General features: G+C 40.4%; 1 protein-coding gene across 7 annotated transcripts in view; it reads left to right on the top strand.

The window, feature by feature from the left end:
- ZBTB20 (zinc finger and BTB domain containing 20) overlaps positions 1 to 17818 on the top strand; it is a 654299-nt gene that overhangs the window by 305379 nt on the left and 331102 nt on the right. For 6 of the 7 annotated variants that reach the window (XM_075263309.1, XM_075263308.1, XM_075263310.1 and 3 more), the window contains one exon: positions 9878 to 9954. The exons of the other annotated variant lie outside the window; for it this stretch is intronic. The gene's annotated coding sequence lies outside the window, so the exon portion shown is untranslated. The remainder of the gene's footprint in view (positions 1 to 9877; positions 9955 to 17818) is intronic. 7 annotated transcript variants of the gene reach the window in all.

The raw sequence follows: 17818 nt of genomic DNA, 5'->3' as shown, positions 1-17818 counted from the left end.
TCTATAGTGAGGGGTCCTGGAATGGAGGTCTATCCTCTATAGTGAGGAGTCCTGGAATGGAGGTCTATCCTCTATAGTGATGGGTCCTGTAATGGAGGTCTATCCTCTATATAGTGAGGAGTCCTGGAATGGAGGTCTATCCTCTATATAGTGAGGAGTCCTGGAATGGAGGTCTATCCTCTATAGTGAGGAGTCCTGGAATGGAGGTCTATCCTCTATATAGTGAGGAGTCCTGGAATGGAGGTCTATCCTCTACAGTGAGGAGTCCTGGAATGGAGGTCTATCCTCTATAGTGATGGGTCCTGTAATGGAGGTCTATCCTCTATACTGAGGAGTCCTGGAATGGAGGTCTATCCTCTACAGTGAGGAGTCCTGGAATGGAGGTCTATCCTCTATATAGTGATGAGTCCTGGAATGGAGGTCTATCCTCTACAGTGAGGAGTCCTGGAATGGAGGTCTATCCTCTATATAGTGAGGAGTCCTGGAATGGAGGTCTATCCTCTATATAGTGATGTGTCCTGGAATGGAGGTCTATCCTCTATAGTGATGTGTCCTGGAATGGAGGTCTATCCTCTATATAGTGATGAGTCCTGGAATGGAGGTCTATCCTCTACAGTGAGGAGTCCTGGAATGGAGGTCTATCCTCTATATAGTGATGAGTCCTGGAATGGAGGTCTATCCTCTATAGTAAGGAGTCCTGGAATGGAGGTCTATCCTCTATAGTGAGGAGTCCTGGAATGGAGGTCTATCCTCTACATAGTGATGAGTCCTGGAATGGAGGTCTATCCTCTATATAGTGAGGAGTCCTGGAATGGAGGTCTATCCTCTATATAGTGAGGAGTCCTGGAATGGAGGTCTATCCTCTATATAGTGAGGAGTCCTGGAATGGAGGTCTATCCTCTATATAGTGAGGAGTCCTGGAATGGAGGTCTATCCTCTATATAGTGAGGAGTCCTGGAATGGAGGTCTATCCTCTATAGTGATGTGTCCTGGAATGGAGGTCTATCCTCTATATAGTGAGGAGTCCTGGAATGGAGGTCTATCCTCTATATACTGATGGGTCCTGGGATGGAGGTCTATCCTCTATAGTGACATGTCCTGTAATGAAGGTCTATCTTCTATAGTGATGTGTCCTGTTTTTGTCTCAGACACAATGATATCCGGAGATTGGTCTGAAGACCACGTGGGCAATGCCATGAAGAGTCCTTCTCAAGGGAACATCACATTGGTCCTACTCCCAGGATTGTGGTGTGGGGTGACATATCGTACAGTACACAGACCCTCTAGTTTTCATTCTGGATACACTAACAACTCTGTGTTATAATGATTTGATGGTGGACCCCGTGGTTGTCCATGTCCCCATCGTTCCCAGGAGTTGTTTTTCAGCAGGACAACACCAGGCCTCATGTTGCTCTTACAACTGTGAGCAGCCTGTGTGGACCCAAGTCGTTGCCATGATCTGTGGTGTCTCCCATTGAGCACGTCTGGGACATCATTGGTTGGCCACTGTAAAGAGAGCGGCCAGTGGCCAACCTTGAAGACTTGTGTGCCCAAGACACAAAACATTCCTCACACAACCATCCTTACCCTCAATGATAGCCGGCCAAGGCGGGCACAGACGTGCTACCTGCGGAGGGCTCATACTACATACTAAATACATCCGGATGTGCTGATATTTGGTTTCCATTTTATCATGTATGTATCATTGACTTGTCTTTCCATCCCGGGATCTCCAGAATTCGGAGAGGTTTTCCTCTCGGTGAGGAGTGTCTGATACATATTGCCGTAATGTTATATATTATTACATGACATCCCAGAACATGCTCCAAGCACATGACAATACACCAGCGTGTGGTTTGTGTCTTTTTACAGCGCACTCTTCAGCTCTGCTACATCTTCAGGTGTATTTGGATAAATTTGCCGGGATCTTCCATCTTAAGACCCGTTAAATCTTGTTTTATTCGAGCTGCGTTGTCTTTCTTAAGGTACGTCTCTGTAGCCGTGGTATAATGGAATAGTCTCCAAATCCGTTTCGTCTGTGCCTTTAAGCTGCGCAGAAATGAAATCTATTCCACCTTCATGGAGTCTGGGACTCACAGAGGTGAGATTGTACGTTTCTCCCATCTTTTTACCTCCTCTTGTCTTTCTTTATTGGCACTGAGCAATGAATCCCTCGCCGGCCCTGTAACTGCTTACAATGGCAATATAGCCGCCTTAAACACAGCGCTATTAAACACATATTAAATTATACCGCGACTGTTAGAATGGCGCAGAAGGTGTTACACTGTGGCTAATTTTCTGTTTATTGCACTTCTAGAAGACGCTGCTGGCTGGGGCCGGAGCCGGAGATAGAATGTTGCCTGTGTCGATGTAACGAGATTCTGCTCCTTAATGGTTCCATAATGTTGTTTGCTGGATAGAATTTGAGCTGTGAGAGATGACACCGGGCTCGGGGCAGCCAGGGAGGCGAAATGAACATTTCAGCATTACAGCCCCTGATCAGTATCTTCCATGAGAACTTGGAGCAGGCCTGGCACAGACGACATATGCTGTATCGATTTATATCCCCCAATGGCAATTACAGGTCACATTGTGCGATTCAAGAAAATATCAAAGAATCCTCTGCGGCTCTGAGTAATCTGGGGGGGATATTAGGATGGGATTTATATCCCCCTTTTTTATAAAATTTTGGTAATGGAAGTACAGTATGGTCTGCAATGGAGACGGCAGGGATAGGATGACGGCATCGATGTCTCTGACATGTGCGGTTGTGTTTAGTGCATCGCAGGCTTGTGAACCTGCTAATGTTTTCTCAGGCCCGGACAACAATTCCTCCCCATCTCCTCATACACATGCATGCTTGGATCAACCAAGGAAGAGGGGGCTAAACTGCTGTCCTCTTCACATGCTTCTGGCAGTGGCTTATATACCCTTGAGAACAATGGACTGGCCATGTTAAAATTCAACATGCCTGATCCTTTTTCCTTGACATCTGGCAGAGGAGCCTTGGCCAACTGTCTAAGGCCCCATGCACACAGAGCTATCCCTTCCATATGCGGACCAGATTTTCGGACTCAAACTTAGTCCAGACACCCAACTCTTTGCATTATAGTAGTACCCCCGCCTCATGGTCTTGTACTGTATATAGTATACAGCAGCAGTGAGCCTGTGATGTCTAGTATCACATGTGAGTATAATGCAGGGGGTCCTGGTCTTCAGGCGGGTATCAAGCAGGGAAATCTGACTGATGTGTGCACCAGATATTATGGTTTGGCTTCCTTCGTGTGTAGGGGGCCAAGTACATCATCGAGGGTTGACTGGTCTCATTGAAAATGGTGGTTTTGGACTCCAATAGTCTAATGTACGTGCCCTCCCCATCCATCCTTCCTAATCTCTACTCCAGGGCCCTTAGTCATAGACTGTCCTAGTTGGATCCCATAAGTCCATGGTCTTCCATAGGGTGCGATGAGTTTTTTTTGACCCTTTGCTCTTTTACGCAATCTTGCATTCTCCCTGTCTTTGCTAGTATTGGGGATCCCTATGAAAAGGGGGAGCTAGTCACAAGAAATGCAAAGACCAACCAGTGCTGTCCAGGGGGCGCCATAACAGCTGTGGGGACTGTTGTTACGTTACTTACACCCTTCTAGGTCTATTACCATATTCCCGGCTCGTGCTGTGCATGGTATGAGCCCTCGCTCATATACTCTATGTGTGACTGTTTATTGTAAAATACCAAATCCGCACATGTTTCTTGGGTGGATAATATTTAGCAATCAGTGTTTAAGTGTTTTCTAGCCAAACCCTGCTGCTTGTTTGTTTACTGTTCCAGGACACTTGAGGGGAGCTCCGCGTCCCTCCTCATCCTCCCTGCTCAGTATATGAATGCCACGTCTTTTCTCCTGAACTCACCAGAGACATTGTGCTGAAGGCTGACAGACGCTCTACAGAGGGATCCTCAGGAGCACCGTGACAATACTGCTGTCAGTGCACGGGACGTCTGTGCCGAAAACAGCGTCACGTGTGTAGTAACTAGAGGATCTGCTTTATAAGTGACAGTCAGCTTCTCAGTACAGACAGTACACCTGTTCCTTAGCATTCAGTCTGCAGAAGGGTCTCTTTAAGAATTGCACATATCACACTTCACAATGCCGTGAATCCAAAAGAAACGATAAAGTATTTACTGTTACATCTGATAATAGTAATTGTAATGACTATGTAATAACTACTATCATTTACGTACAAGAATATAACTACTATAATACTGCTCCTATGTACAAGAATATAACTACTATAATACTACCTCCTATGTACAAGAATATAACTACTATAATACTACTCCTATATACAAGAATATAACTACTATAATACTACCTCCTATGTACAAGAATATAACTACTATAATACTGCTCCTATGTACAAGAATATAACTACTATAATACTACTCCTATATACAAGAATATAACTACTATAATACTATTCCTATGTACAAGAATATACTACTATAATACTGCTCCTATGTACAAGAATATAACTACTATAATACTGATCCTATGTACAAGAATATAACTACTATAATACTACTCCTATGTACAAGAATATAACTACTATAATACTGCTCCTATGTACAAGAATATAACTACTATAATACTATTCCTATGTACAAGAATATACTACTATAATACTGCTCCTATGTACAAGAATATAACTACTATAATACTTCTCCTATGTACAAGAATATAACTACTATAATACTGCTCCTATGTACAAGAATATAACTACTATAATACTGCTCCTATGTACAAGAATATAACTACTATAATACTGCTCCTATGTACAAGAATATAACTACTATAATACTACTGCTATGTACAAGAATATAACTATTATAATACTACTGCTATGTACAAGAATATAACTACTATAATACTACTCCTATGTACAAGAATATAACTACTATAATACTGCTCCTATGTACAAGAATATAACTACTATAATACTACTCCTATGTACAAGAATATAACTACTATAATACTGCTCCTATATACAAGAATATAACTACTATAATACTACTCCTATGTACAAGAATATAACTACTATAATACTGCCCCCTATGTACAAGAATATAACTACTATAATACTACCTCCTATGTACAAGAATATAACTACTATAATACTGCTCCTATGTACAAGAATATAACTACTATAATACTGCTCCTATGTACAAGAATAAAACTACTATAATACTACTCCTATGTACAAGAATATAACTACTATAATACTACTGCTATGTACAAGAATATAACTACTATAATACTACTGCTATGTACAAGAATATAACTACTATAATACTACCTCCTATGTACAAGAATATAACTACTATAATACTGCTCCTGTGTACAAGAATATAACTACTATAATACTACTCCTATGTACAAGAATATAACTACTATAATACTACCTCCTATGTATAAGAATATAACTACTATAATACTACACCTATGTACAAGAATATAACTACTATAATACTATTCCTATGTACAAGAATATAACTACTATAATACTACTCCTATGTACAAGAATATAACTACTATAATACTACTCCTATGTACAAGAATATAACTACTATAATACTACTCCTATATACAAGAATTTAACTACTATAATACTACCTCCTATGTACAAGAATATAACTACTAGACTACTACCTCCTATGTACAAGAATATAACTACTATAATACTACTCCTATGTACAAGAATATAACTACTATAATACTACTCCTATGTACAAGAATATAACTACTATAATACTACTCCTATGTACAAGAATATAACTACTATAATACTACTCCTATGTACAAGAATATAACTACTATAATACTACCTCCTATGTACAAGAATATAACTACTATAATACTACCTCCTATGTACAAGAATATAACTGCTATAATACTGCTCCTATGTACAAGAATATAACTACTATAATACTACTCCTATGTACAAGAATATAACTACTATAATACTGCTCCTATGTACAAGAATATAACTACTATAATACTACACCTATGTACAAGAATATAACTACTATAATACTATTCATATGTACAAGAATATAACTACTATAATACTACTCCTATGTACAAGAATATAACTACTATAATACTACTCCTATGTACAAGAATATAACTACTATAATACTACTCCTATATACAAGAATATAACTACTATAATACTACCTCCTATGTACAAGAATATAACTACTATAATACTGCTCCTATGTACAAGAATATAACTACTATAATACTACCTCCTATGTACAAGAATATAACTACTATAATACTACTCCTATGTACAAGAATATAACTACTATAATACTACTCCTATATACAAGAATATAACTACTATAATACTACTCCTATGTACAAGAATATAACTACTATAATACTACCTCCTATGTACAAGAATATAACTACTATAATACTACTCCTATGTACAAGAATATAACTACTATAATACTACTCCTATGTACAAGAATATAACTACTATAATACTACTCCTATGTACAAGAATATAACTACTATAATACTACCTCCTATGTACAAGAATATAACTACTATAATACTACTCCTATGTACAAGAATATAACTACTATAAATACTACTCCTATATACAAGAATATAACTACTATAATACTACCTCCTATGTACAAGAATATAACTACTAGACTACTACCTCCTATGTACAAGAATATAACTACTATAATACTACCTCCTATGTACAAGAATATAACTACTATAATACTGCTCCTATGTACAAGAATATAACTACTATAATACTGCTCCTATGTACAAGAATATAACTACTATAATACTGCTCCTATGTACAAGAATATAACTACTATAATACTACTCCTATGTACAAGAATATAACTACTATAATACTGCTCCTATGTACAAGAATATAACTACTATAATACTGCTCCTATGTACAAGAATATAACTACTATAAAACTACCTCCTATGTACAAGAATATAACTACTATAATACTACATCCTATGTACAAGAATATAACTACTATAATACTGCTCCTATGTACAAGAATATAACTACTATAATACTACTCCTATATACAAGAATATAACTACTATAATACTACCTCCTATGTACAAGAATATAACTACTATAATACTACCTCCTATATACAAGAATATAACTACTATAATACTACCTCCTATGTACAAGAATATAACTACTATATTACTGCTCCTATGTACAAGAATATAACTACTATAATACTGCTCCTATGTACAAGAATATAACTACTATAATACTGCTCCTATGTACAAGAATATAACTACTATAATACTACCTCCTATATACAAGAATATAACTACTATAATACTGCTCCTATGTACAAGAATATAACTACTATAATACTACTGCTATGTACAAGAATATAACTACTATAATACTGCTCCTATGTACAAGAATATAACTACTATAATACTACTCCTATGTACAAGAATATAACTACTATAATACTACTCCTATGTACAATAATATAACTACTATAATACTACCTCCTATGTACAAGAATATAACTACTATAATACTACCTCCTATATACAAGAATATAACTACTATAATACTACCTCCTATGTACAAGAATATAACTACTATAATACTGCCTCCTATGTACAAGAATATAACTACTATAATACTACTCCTATGTACAAGAATATAACTACTATAATACTACCTCCTATGTACAAGAATATAACTACTATAATACTACTCCTATGTACAATAATATAACTACTATAATACTACCTCCTATGTACAAGAATATAACTACTATAATACTGCTCCTATATACAAGAATATAACTACTATAATACTACCTCCTATGTACAATAATATAACTACTATAATACTACCTCCTATATACAAGAATATAACTACTATAATACTGCTCCTATGTACAAGAATATAACTACTATAATACTGCTCCTATGTACAAGAATATAACTACTATAATACTTCTCCTATGTACAAGAATATAACTACTATAATACTGCTCCTATGTACAAGAATATAACTACTATAATACTGCTCCTATGTACAAGAATATAACTACTATAATACTGCTCCTATGTACAAGAATATAACTACTATAATACTGCTCCTATGTACAAGAATATAACTACTATAATACTGCTCCTATGTACAAGAATATAACTACTATAATACTACTCCTATGTACAAGAATATAACTACTATAATACTGCTCCTATGTACAATAATATAACTACTATAATACTACCTCCTATGTACAAGAATATAACTACTATAATACTAACTCCTATGTACAAGAATATAACTACTATAATACTACCTCATATGTACAAGAATATAACTACTATAATACTGCTCCTATGTACAAGAATATAACTACTATAATACTGCTCCTATGTACAAGAATATAACTACTATAATACTGCTCCTATGTACAAGAATATAACTACTATAATACTACCTCCTATATACAAGAATATAACTACTATAATACTGCTCCTATGTACAAGAATATAACTACTATAATACTACTGCTATGTACAAGAATATAACTACTATAATACTGCTCCTATGTACAAGAATATAACTACTATAATACTGCTCCTATGTACAAGAATATAACTACTATAATACTACTGCTATGTACAAGAATATAACTACTTTAATACTGCTCCTATGTACACGAATCTAACTACTATAATACTACTCCTATGTACAAGAATATAACTACTATAATACTACCTCCTATGTACAAGAATATAACTACTATAATACTGCTCCTATGTACAAGAATATAACTACTATAATACTGCTCCTATGTACAAGAATATAACTACTATAATACTACTCCTATGTACAAGAATATAACTACTATAATACTGCTCCTATGTACAAGAATATAACTACTATAATACTACTCCTATGTACAAGAATATAACTACTATAATACTACGCCTATGTACAAGAATATAACTACTATAATACTGCTCCTATGTACAAGAATATAACTACTATAATACTACTCCTATGTACAAGAATATAACTACTATAATACTACTCCTATGTACAAGAATATAACTACTATAATACTGCTCCTATGTACAGGAATATAACTACTATAATACTGCTCCTATGTACAAGAATATAACTACTATAGTACTACTCCTATGTACAAGAATATAACTACTATAATACTACCTCCTATGTACAAGAATATAACTACTATAATACTACCTCCTATGTACAAGAATATAACTACTATAATACTGCTCCTATGTACAAGAATATAACTACTATAATACTACCTCCTATGTACAAGAATATAACTACTATAATACCGCCTTGTCCTATTGATTAGAATATTGATCTGATTGAGTCAGGGAATGCTAGGAGTCCGGCGTCACCCTCCATTGCGTGCACACAATCCATACGACATACACATGCACTCCTCTCCTATGTTTCAGCCTTACCTGCCATGTCTACCCTCATAAAATATGTAGATTGTTATTCAGGGCAAAAAAAAAATAAAAGAAATAAAATATTATCTTTGTCTTTTTTCTTTGTTTCGTTCTATTTTTTTCCTTTGCAGTCTTTCTTTGCGTCCTTTTGTATCTTCCCCGCCGCCTCCCACCTCTTTCATTATAAAATATATTCTACAAAGAGCTTATTTTTTTGTCACCAAAAAAAGTCACGCTTGACTGATAGTGCATTGCTCTGGATGGTGAAACATTATGAAAGTTTAATTTTTAATTAAATCTGAAATACCAATTATAACGGAGAGATATTTTAACCTGTTTCTTTTCAGACTGCCTGGAGTTACATTTGGATAGTGAAATCACAGCACCTTAACAAAACAGAGAGATAAAGCGGCTCGGCAGCCTGGTAAGTACCCGCGACCTTACCTTTGTTCCTCTCAACATCGTTATTAGTGTGCATGAAACAAAGAATTTAGTAATTGGACGTAGGTGAAGGAAAAATGACCTTGTGTTGTTACATGAGCAAACAGAAATTCCTGCAATTTTTCTAAACTATTTGACTCCGTCGAGAGCGCCGCTTCTTTTGTGTTTGCTGTTTGTGCGGCTTTTTATTTGTTTATACATAAAGCGTGGCGCCGTATGCGCTATACGTTCTCCGCACTTCATTGCCAACGTGACTTGCGCCATTATTCTCTCTGGAGAGAGGTCTGCATCGCTACAGTCCCGTGGGCCTTACCCCTCGCAGTGTCAGGGACGCATGTTCAGCCATTATACTGCAGACCGCAGCCGGCTGAGAACGTCCCCGGATACATTCATTCGGATCAGCTTATTTCCCCTGGCATCAAAGGACTGGGTGTGTTGAAAGTCGGCATGCCCAATCCTTCTTTCCTCCAACACCCATGTAAATCCTATAGCTGGTCCTGCATGCCGGTACATACTGCCAATGCTTCCACTTGTTTCTATCCTCTGCGTTACGTTTTGTTGGCTGTTCTGTTAACCATATAGCACCCATACACTAGTGCTCATATAGCATGGCCAAATAACATCGCCAGGCTGTTGCATATATAAGACTTTGCACTGGATTGCAATACCTTTTAGGGACAAAATGTGGGATTAGTGGTACAAGCTTCTGGTGCCAAAGTCATGCAATTTAGTAGCACCCAATTCAGCAATGATGCAGTTACACTGACCCTGCACCCCTTAGTTCAGTGCTGTATATATATATATATATATATATATATATATATATATATATATATATGTATGTGTCCTCATGAACCCTGGTGCAAGGCTCAGCCTGAGCCCCCCATTAGTGACATTCCCTCTGTATACTGTATAAGCATATACATTTTTCTTTCCATGAATGCTTCCTCTAAACATGTCTGTGCACAAGAAATTCTCATCATCCCCATCCCATCTGTGCACCCCACATGGTAATTGTGCCCCCTTTTGTAACACATAGAATCCCTCCTTGGCTAGATTCTGCTGACCAGCTGTTCCTTTTGCCATTAGAGGGATATTTTTCTCCTTTCTAACAGTGGAAGGTTGTGTATCATAAATCTTCTCACTCCAGTGCACCAGAGGGCAGGAGGAATCCATTGATGAGACACAGCTTGCCAAACATCAGAGGAGATCAAAGAAGTCTAACCAGCCCTAGTCTGGCGAAGGGACCTCGTCACAGTTGCAGTTGCCCCCTCTGTGGCCCCTGTAGTGATACCTCCATATTACAGCTACTCTCAGCTAAACTCTATTGACTAACATAAGAGTCCGCACCAACTCCTCATTATTATTATAGACGTCTATACACTGCAGATTGTGATGTGTCTGGTACGTTAGAGGAGGAGCCCAAAGTCTTACATTTTATATACTGTATGTACTGTATGTAATATACATATGTCTTTGCAGTTTCCCATTTGCCTCCTTTGTAAATCCCCCTTCCTCATATTTAGGTTTTCTCGGTGACTTCCTATCTGCTATTCCCATCCATTATCATCTCATGCTTTTAGATTAAAGATATTGTGAAGAAACATGGCGGCTTTCTTCTTCTCACCTCATGTTCATTGGTCACATGGTAATGAACTGCAGCATGTCTGTATGGCCAACAGTCCCTGAGAAGAAGAGATCCGCCATGTTTTTTAGTCTTGATCAACCCCATATGGGATTCTAAGTGTTCATTGGTTGTTGATGACTTCTATAGTAAATTCACCTTAGTCCCGAATAATGACGTAGACCCTGACATCACATCCGCTCTCATCATTCATAGTAGGCTGCTTGTGTCTTACTTACAAGTTTTTGCATCACTCCTGAGTCCACAATCCTGCACTGCCATCAAGGGCACCCCGACCACCATCAGGCTCCGGAAGGCTTATTACAGGGAATCCTATTACTATCGTTCACACTTCATGCCCCCTCATCGCTTATTGCACCAGAGCCTATGGAATACTGGAGGTCTAGAGGAGGTAACTACAACCACATGGACCCGACTACTACTCCCAACCTCTCTGCCTTCCTCCTCTTGGTCTCTGCACAGTTTGACCTTTGCATTGCACTTCATTTTCCTTGTACCTGACCCCATTCATACAGAACTACCTACTGTCTATGGAGACTCTCCATTGCAATAAAAGTTGAGCGCCAGAACTGCCCGCCGCCCCAGGCATATGGCGCTCAGGTCTAGGTTGTTTCGTTTCACACTTCTGCAATTCAGAATCTGATAATGGAGATTTAGGGTGGGGGGGACTGGCGGTGGAGCCAGTGACGGGCACGTGGGCTGCTAAACTTCCATTACTCCGACGCATAGCACAAAAAAATGTCCTCTCATCCCATCACCTTTTGTTTCGCTCGCCAAGGATAAGGCAGGACAATAGCAGGCGATGTACAGTATGGTTATTTAGGCGTACAATGGAGTGAGTCACCGGCTTCCCAAATCTGCAGCCTGTATGCATGGCGACTGTGAATAGACACTCTCCTCCCTTCCACATGTTTTATTGTTCGGTGGTCGGGTAGTGTTTGGCGATGTTAAAATTTTACCGGAGCCCACTCTGCTGTCATTGAATTTTTTGGATGAGATTTTTTGGGGGGAGATTCCTCCTCATTAGATTCTTGACCTTCACAGCTTTCAGAAGGCACTTAATATTGTGCTGAATGGAGCACGCACATTGTGTTTGTAGTTATGTGCGTTTGTCAAATCTCATATACTAGAAACAATTTAGAAATCCTTCACTGTGCCCACATATCCGAGAGCTGAGCCCCGCGCCGTCCATATCCATTCTGAATACGCACAATGAGTCCTACTAATGCCTAAGCAAAGAAAGGTGTCGGGGATTTTGCTGCAAATTTTGCGCAAATCAAGGTGCAGATTTTGTGGCAAATTTCCCTGCCTGGGTATCAATCTTCTGACTTGAAATGGTTGAAATCTGTGGTGAGAGTGAGCAGAAAGTACCGACATGCTGCAAAAATAATATCCAGACAGCGAGTCCATTTCTACACCAATGTTTCCTACAACATATGGGTGAATTTCATTACAATGGCATCTGCTTTGTGATGTAGTCCGCTGTCCGCTCCACGTCACAGATAATCACTAGTGTATCAGCCACATATCCATACTGCATTTATTCTCTGGACATTGTCCCTGAGAACCATATGAAGGGATCCTCACCATTTCATAGAACTCTTCAATGCACCGGCTACTGGCAAACCGGTTTCCATTGCTGCTGATCTGTAGCACATCTGTACATTGTGTTCTACATTGATTTCAGTGGCATTGTGGTGGCACTGTGCGCAGTCTCTTCCTCCTCTGCAGTTCTTGTATACAATCTCTTCTTCCTCTACAATTCTTTTTTTTTTTTTTTTTTTAAATGTAGATTGTGAGCCCCACATGGAGCTCACAATGTACTTTTTTCCCTATCAGTATGTCTTTTTGGAATATGGGATGGAAATCCATGCAAACACGGGGAGAACATACAAACTGCTTGCAGATGGTTTTTTATGCCCTTGGCCGGATTTGAACATCAGGACACCAGTGCTGCAAGGCTGCAGTGCTAACCACTGAGCCACCGTGTGGCCCCTGCTCTACAATTCTTGTGTAGTCTTTTCCTTCTCTGCAGTTCTTTTGTAGTCTCTTCCTCCTCTTCTGTCCTTGTGTACAGTCTCTTCCTCCTCTGCAGTTCTTGTGCATTCTCTTTCTCCTCTCTCCTTGTGCACAGTCTCTTCCTCCTCAGCAGTCCTTATTTGTAGTCTCTTCCTCCTCTGCAGTCACTGTGTGCAATATCTTCCTCCTCTTCTGTCCTTGTCTTCCTCTTCTGCAATTCTTGTGCAGTCTCTTCCTCCTTTACAGTCCTTGTGCACAGTCTCTTCCTCCTTTACAGTCCTTGTGCACAGTCTCTTCCTCCTTTACAGTCCTTGTGCACAGTCTCTTCCTCCTTTGCAGTCCTTGTGCACAGTCTCTTCCTCCTTTGCAGTCCTTGTTCACAGTCTCTTCTTCCTTTGCAGTCCTTGTGCACAGTCTCTTCCTCCTCTGCAGTCCTTGTGCACAGTCTCTTCCTCCTTTGCAGTCCTTGTGCACAGTCTCTTCCTCCTTTGCAGTCCTTGTACACAGTCTCTTCCTTCTCTATAGTCCTTGTGCACAGTTTCTTCCTCCTTTGCAGTCCTTGTGCACAGTCTCTTCCTCCTTTGCAGTCCTTGTGTACAGTCTCTTCCTCCTTTGCAGTCCTTGTGCACATTCTCTTCCTCCTTTGCAGTCCTTGTGCACAGTCTCTTCCTCCTTTGCAGTCCTTGTGCACAGTCTCCCCACCTGTGCAGTCCTTGTGCAAAGTCTCTTCCTCCTTTGCAGTCCTTGTGCTCAGTCTCTTCCTCCTTTGCAGTCCTTGTGCACAGTCTCTCCCACCTGTGCAATAGACATATATTTTCCAGTGCTCTGTCACAAGATAGGAAGCCACTAAGTAGTTGTGTTGTGAATTGCAGTCTGTCCTAGGTTTTGTTAACATATCATAAATTGTACCATGAGAAATTGCAGTCGACCTCTGAGTGTGTGCAGTCTCTTTTCCCTGTGTACAGTGTAAGACCGTTTAAACAAAGTATCTGAACCTGTAGACCACTCACCGGAGAGGAGAGCCGAACGTGGACAGAGGTGCAGATCACTGAGGAAACCTCTTTTGCCTCGATGTTTCATCACCGGATTCCTCACCAAACCTTAAACATCCCACTAAGACATGCAAGAATTCTAAAACTAGAACATAGCGGTCATCATTGGGCCACGTCCGGGGAATAGTGAGGACTTAGGAAGTGACACCCTCTTTGGGAATGGCCATGTCCCTAATAGGTTGGGAGATGCCCCTCACAGGTACCCTGTATAACGAACTTTATATCAGGTCGTACTATAATTTGGTAGACGATACGGTCATTGGGGTGATTGTCATTGTCATAGATGTAACAGATACATGAACAATCCTATAGCTTACACCAGCGATCTCCAGTCCATATACAATGATAGCACAACCTCTACACCGTCCATATCTACGGAAGTCGCGCTAATGGTCTCCTCGCTCTCCGCCGCTCCCGGGGGCTTTAACTCATCTTAATTGAACTGCAGACAAGTGGATTACAGATCTGTAGGTTTTTTTTTTCTTCCCGACTATGTAAAAGCAGGACAAGCACCTTCCGAGCGTCACATTATCATTAGCCGCCTTCTTTAAGGCTTCTCACAAATGATGTTTGTATTTTCTGAGATTTTGGTAAATGAGGATCTAATTATGTCGGCACTTTCATATTTCCCTCACATCTTCGGCGAATGTCCGTCTCTAGGGCAGCAATATATTAAATTATTAGCTCCATCACTCAATGATCAAAAAAAAGCAAAAATTCACACATTCTGTACATTGTAACAACAAAGAAGTTCAACTGAAGGTGAAACCCTATGGGGGTCATGTATTAATTTGCTACAGAGACGGATGAAAAGCAGACGAAACCGTCACGCGTGTTTAGCCAGAGGTTCAGAGAGAGACCGAATTAGCGTATATCACAGCGGTATTATACAGACACAAAGATATGACACCTTCGTAACACTATAACATACGGCGCATTACAACACAGCGCACAAATCACTTCTTTAATCCCACACCCCCAGGACACATTGTGACTCAAGTCCAATTATTAGGTAATTCCGACTCTAGGAGTGTAATAATAGGCCATGTTCTGTTCTGTGTCTTCTGTAGACGCCATCTCTTATGGCATCGTATTTATTGGGAAAAATAGTACGGCATGCACTGAGCATCGCATTGTAACCCAATGGCCAACATAAAAGCCAATGGAGCGTTGTAAATGGAAGGCACAACTTAAATGTGAACAGAGTCTAAGCTGTATTTACAGTTGCTTTTATTCTGTTCATACAGGAAAGTCTTTGGGCATTGTTCTTAAAGGGATCCTATCATTGGATATCATTTTTTTTTTGACTAATACGTAGGAATAGCCTTAAGAAAGGTTATTCTTCTCCTACCTTTAGATGTCTTCTCCTCGCTGCCATTTGGTAGAAATCCCGTTTTTCATTAGTATGCAAATGAGTTCTCTTGCAGCACTGGGGGCGGGCCCCAGCGCTCAAACAGCACTGGGGGCATCTCCAATGCTGCAAGAGAACTCTCCAGCGCCACCTCCATCTTCTTCAGGAACAACCTTTCTGTGCATCTTCTTCTGGAGCTGGGTTCAAACTTCTAGGCCTCAGGCCTTGGGCAGAGCCAACTGCGCATGCACAGGCCACAAGAAAATGGCCGCTTACACAGTAAGCTGGTGTAAGCGACCATTTTCTTGTGGCCGCGGGCATGCGCAGTCAGCTCTGCCCAAGGCCCGAGGCCTAGAAGATTGAAACCCAGGACAGAAGAAGACACAGGGAGAGAGCGTTCCAGAAGAAGATAGAGGCGGCGCTGGAGACTTCTCTTGCAGCATTGGGGACGCCCCCAGTGCTGTTTGAGTGCTGAGGACCGCCTCCAGTGCTGCGAGAGAACTCATTTGCACATCAAAGAAAACCGGGATTTCTATCGAACAGCGGCACGGAGAAGTCATCTAAAGATAGGAGAAGAATATCCTTTCTGATATCTATTCCTACGTGTTAGGGAGAAAAAAAAGGTATCCAATGATAGGATCCCTTTAAATGTGTCACCCAAAAACTAACTAAAAAACAAAACCAGATTGACCCCAGAGTCAGGAATCGGTTGCTATTTTCTGATATTCCCAGGATCACCATTCCTTTAAAGGCTTTCCCCTTGGGTAAGGGAGTGTTGTTGAAGGGGAAGGGTCGAGGGGGCTCCCAGTAAAAATCTGTAGATGAAACATATAAAAGCCCCGTAGTGGATGGTATAGCGCCCCCTTCCTTTATATCCTATTACATATTTTTTACAGTTTGATTCTGCCACAACAAGTCTTCAAAACTTTTTAAGAGAGCCTTCAGTAGTACAAACATTTGCACAGCGTGGCGTGTAGTTCCATCCAAATATTTAATCTCATCGTAGAGTTGAAGCGTCCTCCATGACTAATGACAGAACTTTGAACCGTACGTAAACAATTATTAGATGTCCGTCTTACAAAGCAAACACCAAGCCGCCATCCGAGGAAGGAAGGTAGCCAGTTGCTGCCAGTCCTGCTGTTCCTGAGCTGCAAGTCCTTGCCTGCCATGCCAGCCTGGACAACTGTAGAAGAGAACTATTGCACCAGCAGGGCGCCCTGCACACAGCACTAACTACTGCACCAGCAGGGCGCCCTGCACACAGCACTAACTACTGCACCAGCAGGGCGCCCTGCACACAGCACTATCTACTGCACCAGCAGGGCACCCTGCACACAGCACTAACTACTGCACCAGCAGGGCGCCCTGCACACAGCACTAACTACTGCACCAGCAGGGCGTCCTGCACACAGCACTATCTACTGCACCAGCAGGGTGCCCTGCACACAGCACTAACTACTGCACCAGCAGGGCACCCTGCACACAGCACTATCTACTGCACCAGCAGGGCACCCTGCACACAGCACTAACTACTGCACCAGCAGGGCGCCCTGCACACAGCACTAACTACTGCACCAGCAGGGCGTCCTGCACACAGCACTATCTACTGCACCAGCAGGGTGCCCTGCACACAGCACTAACTACTGCACCAGCAGGGCACTCTACACACAGCACTAACTACTGCACCAGCAGGGCGCCTTGCACACAGCACTAACTACTGCACCAGCAGGGCGCCCTGCACACAGCACTAACTACTGCACCAGCAGGGCACTCTACACAC

This window comes from Leptodactylus fuscus, chromosome 2 (genome assembly GCF_031893055.1).
Source record: "Leptodactylus fuscus isolate aLepFus1 chromosome 2, aLepFus1.hap2, whole genome shotgun sequence".
Taxonomy (NCBI): Eukaryota; Metazoa; Chordata; class Amphibia; order Anura; family Leptodactylidae; genus Leptodactylus; species Leptodactylus fuscus.
This window is presented reverse-complemented; position numbering and strand designations above follow the sequence as displayed.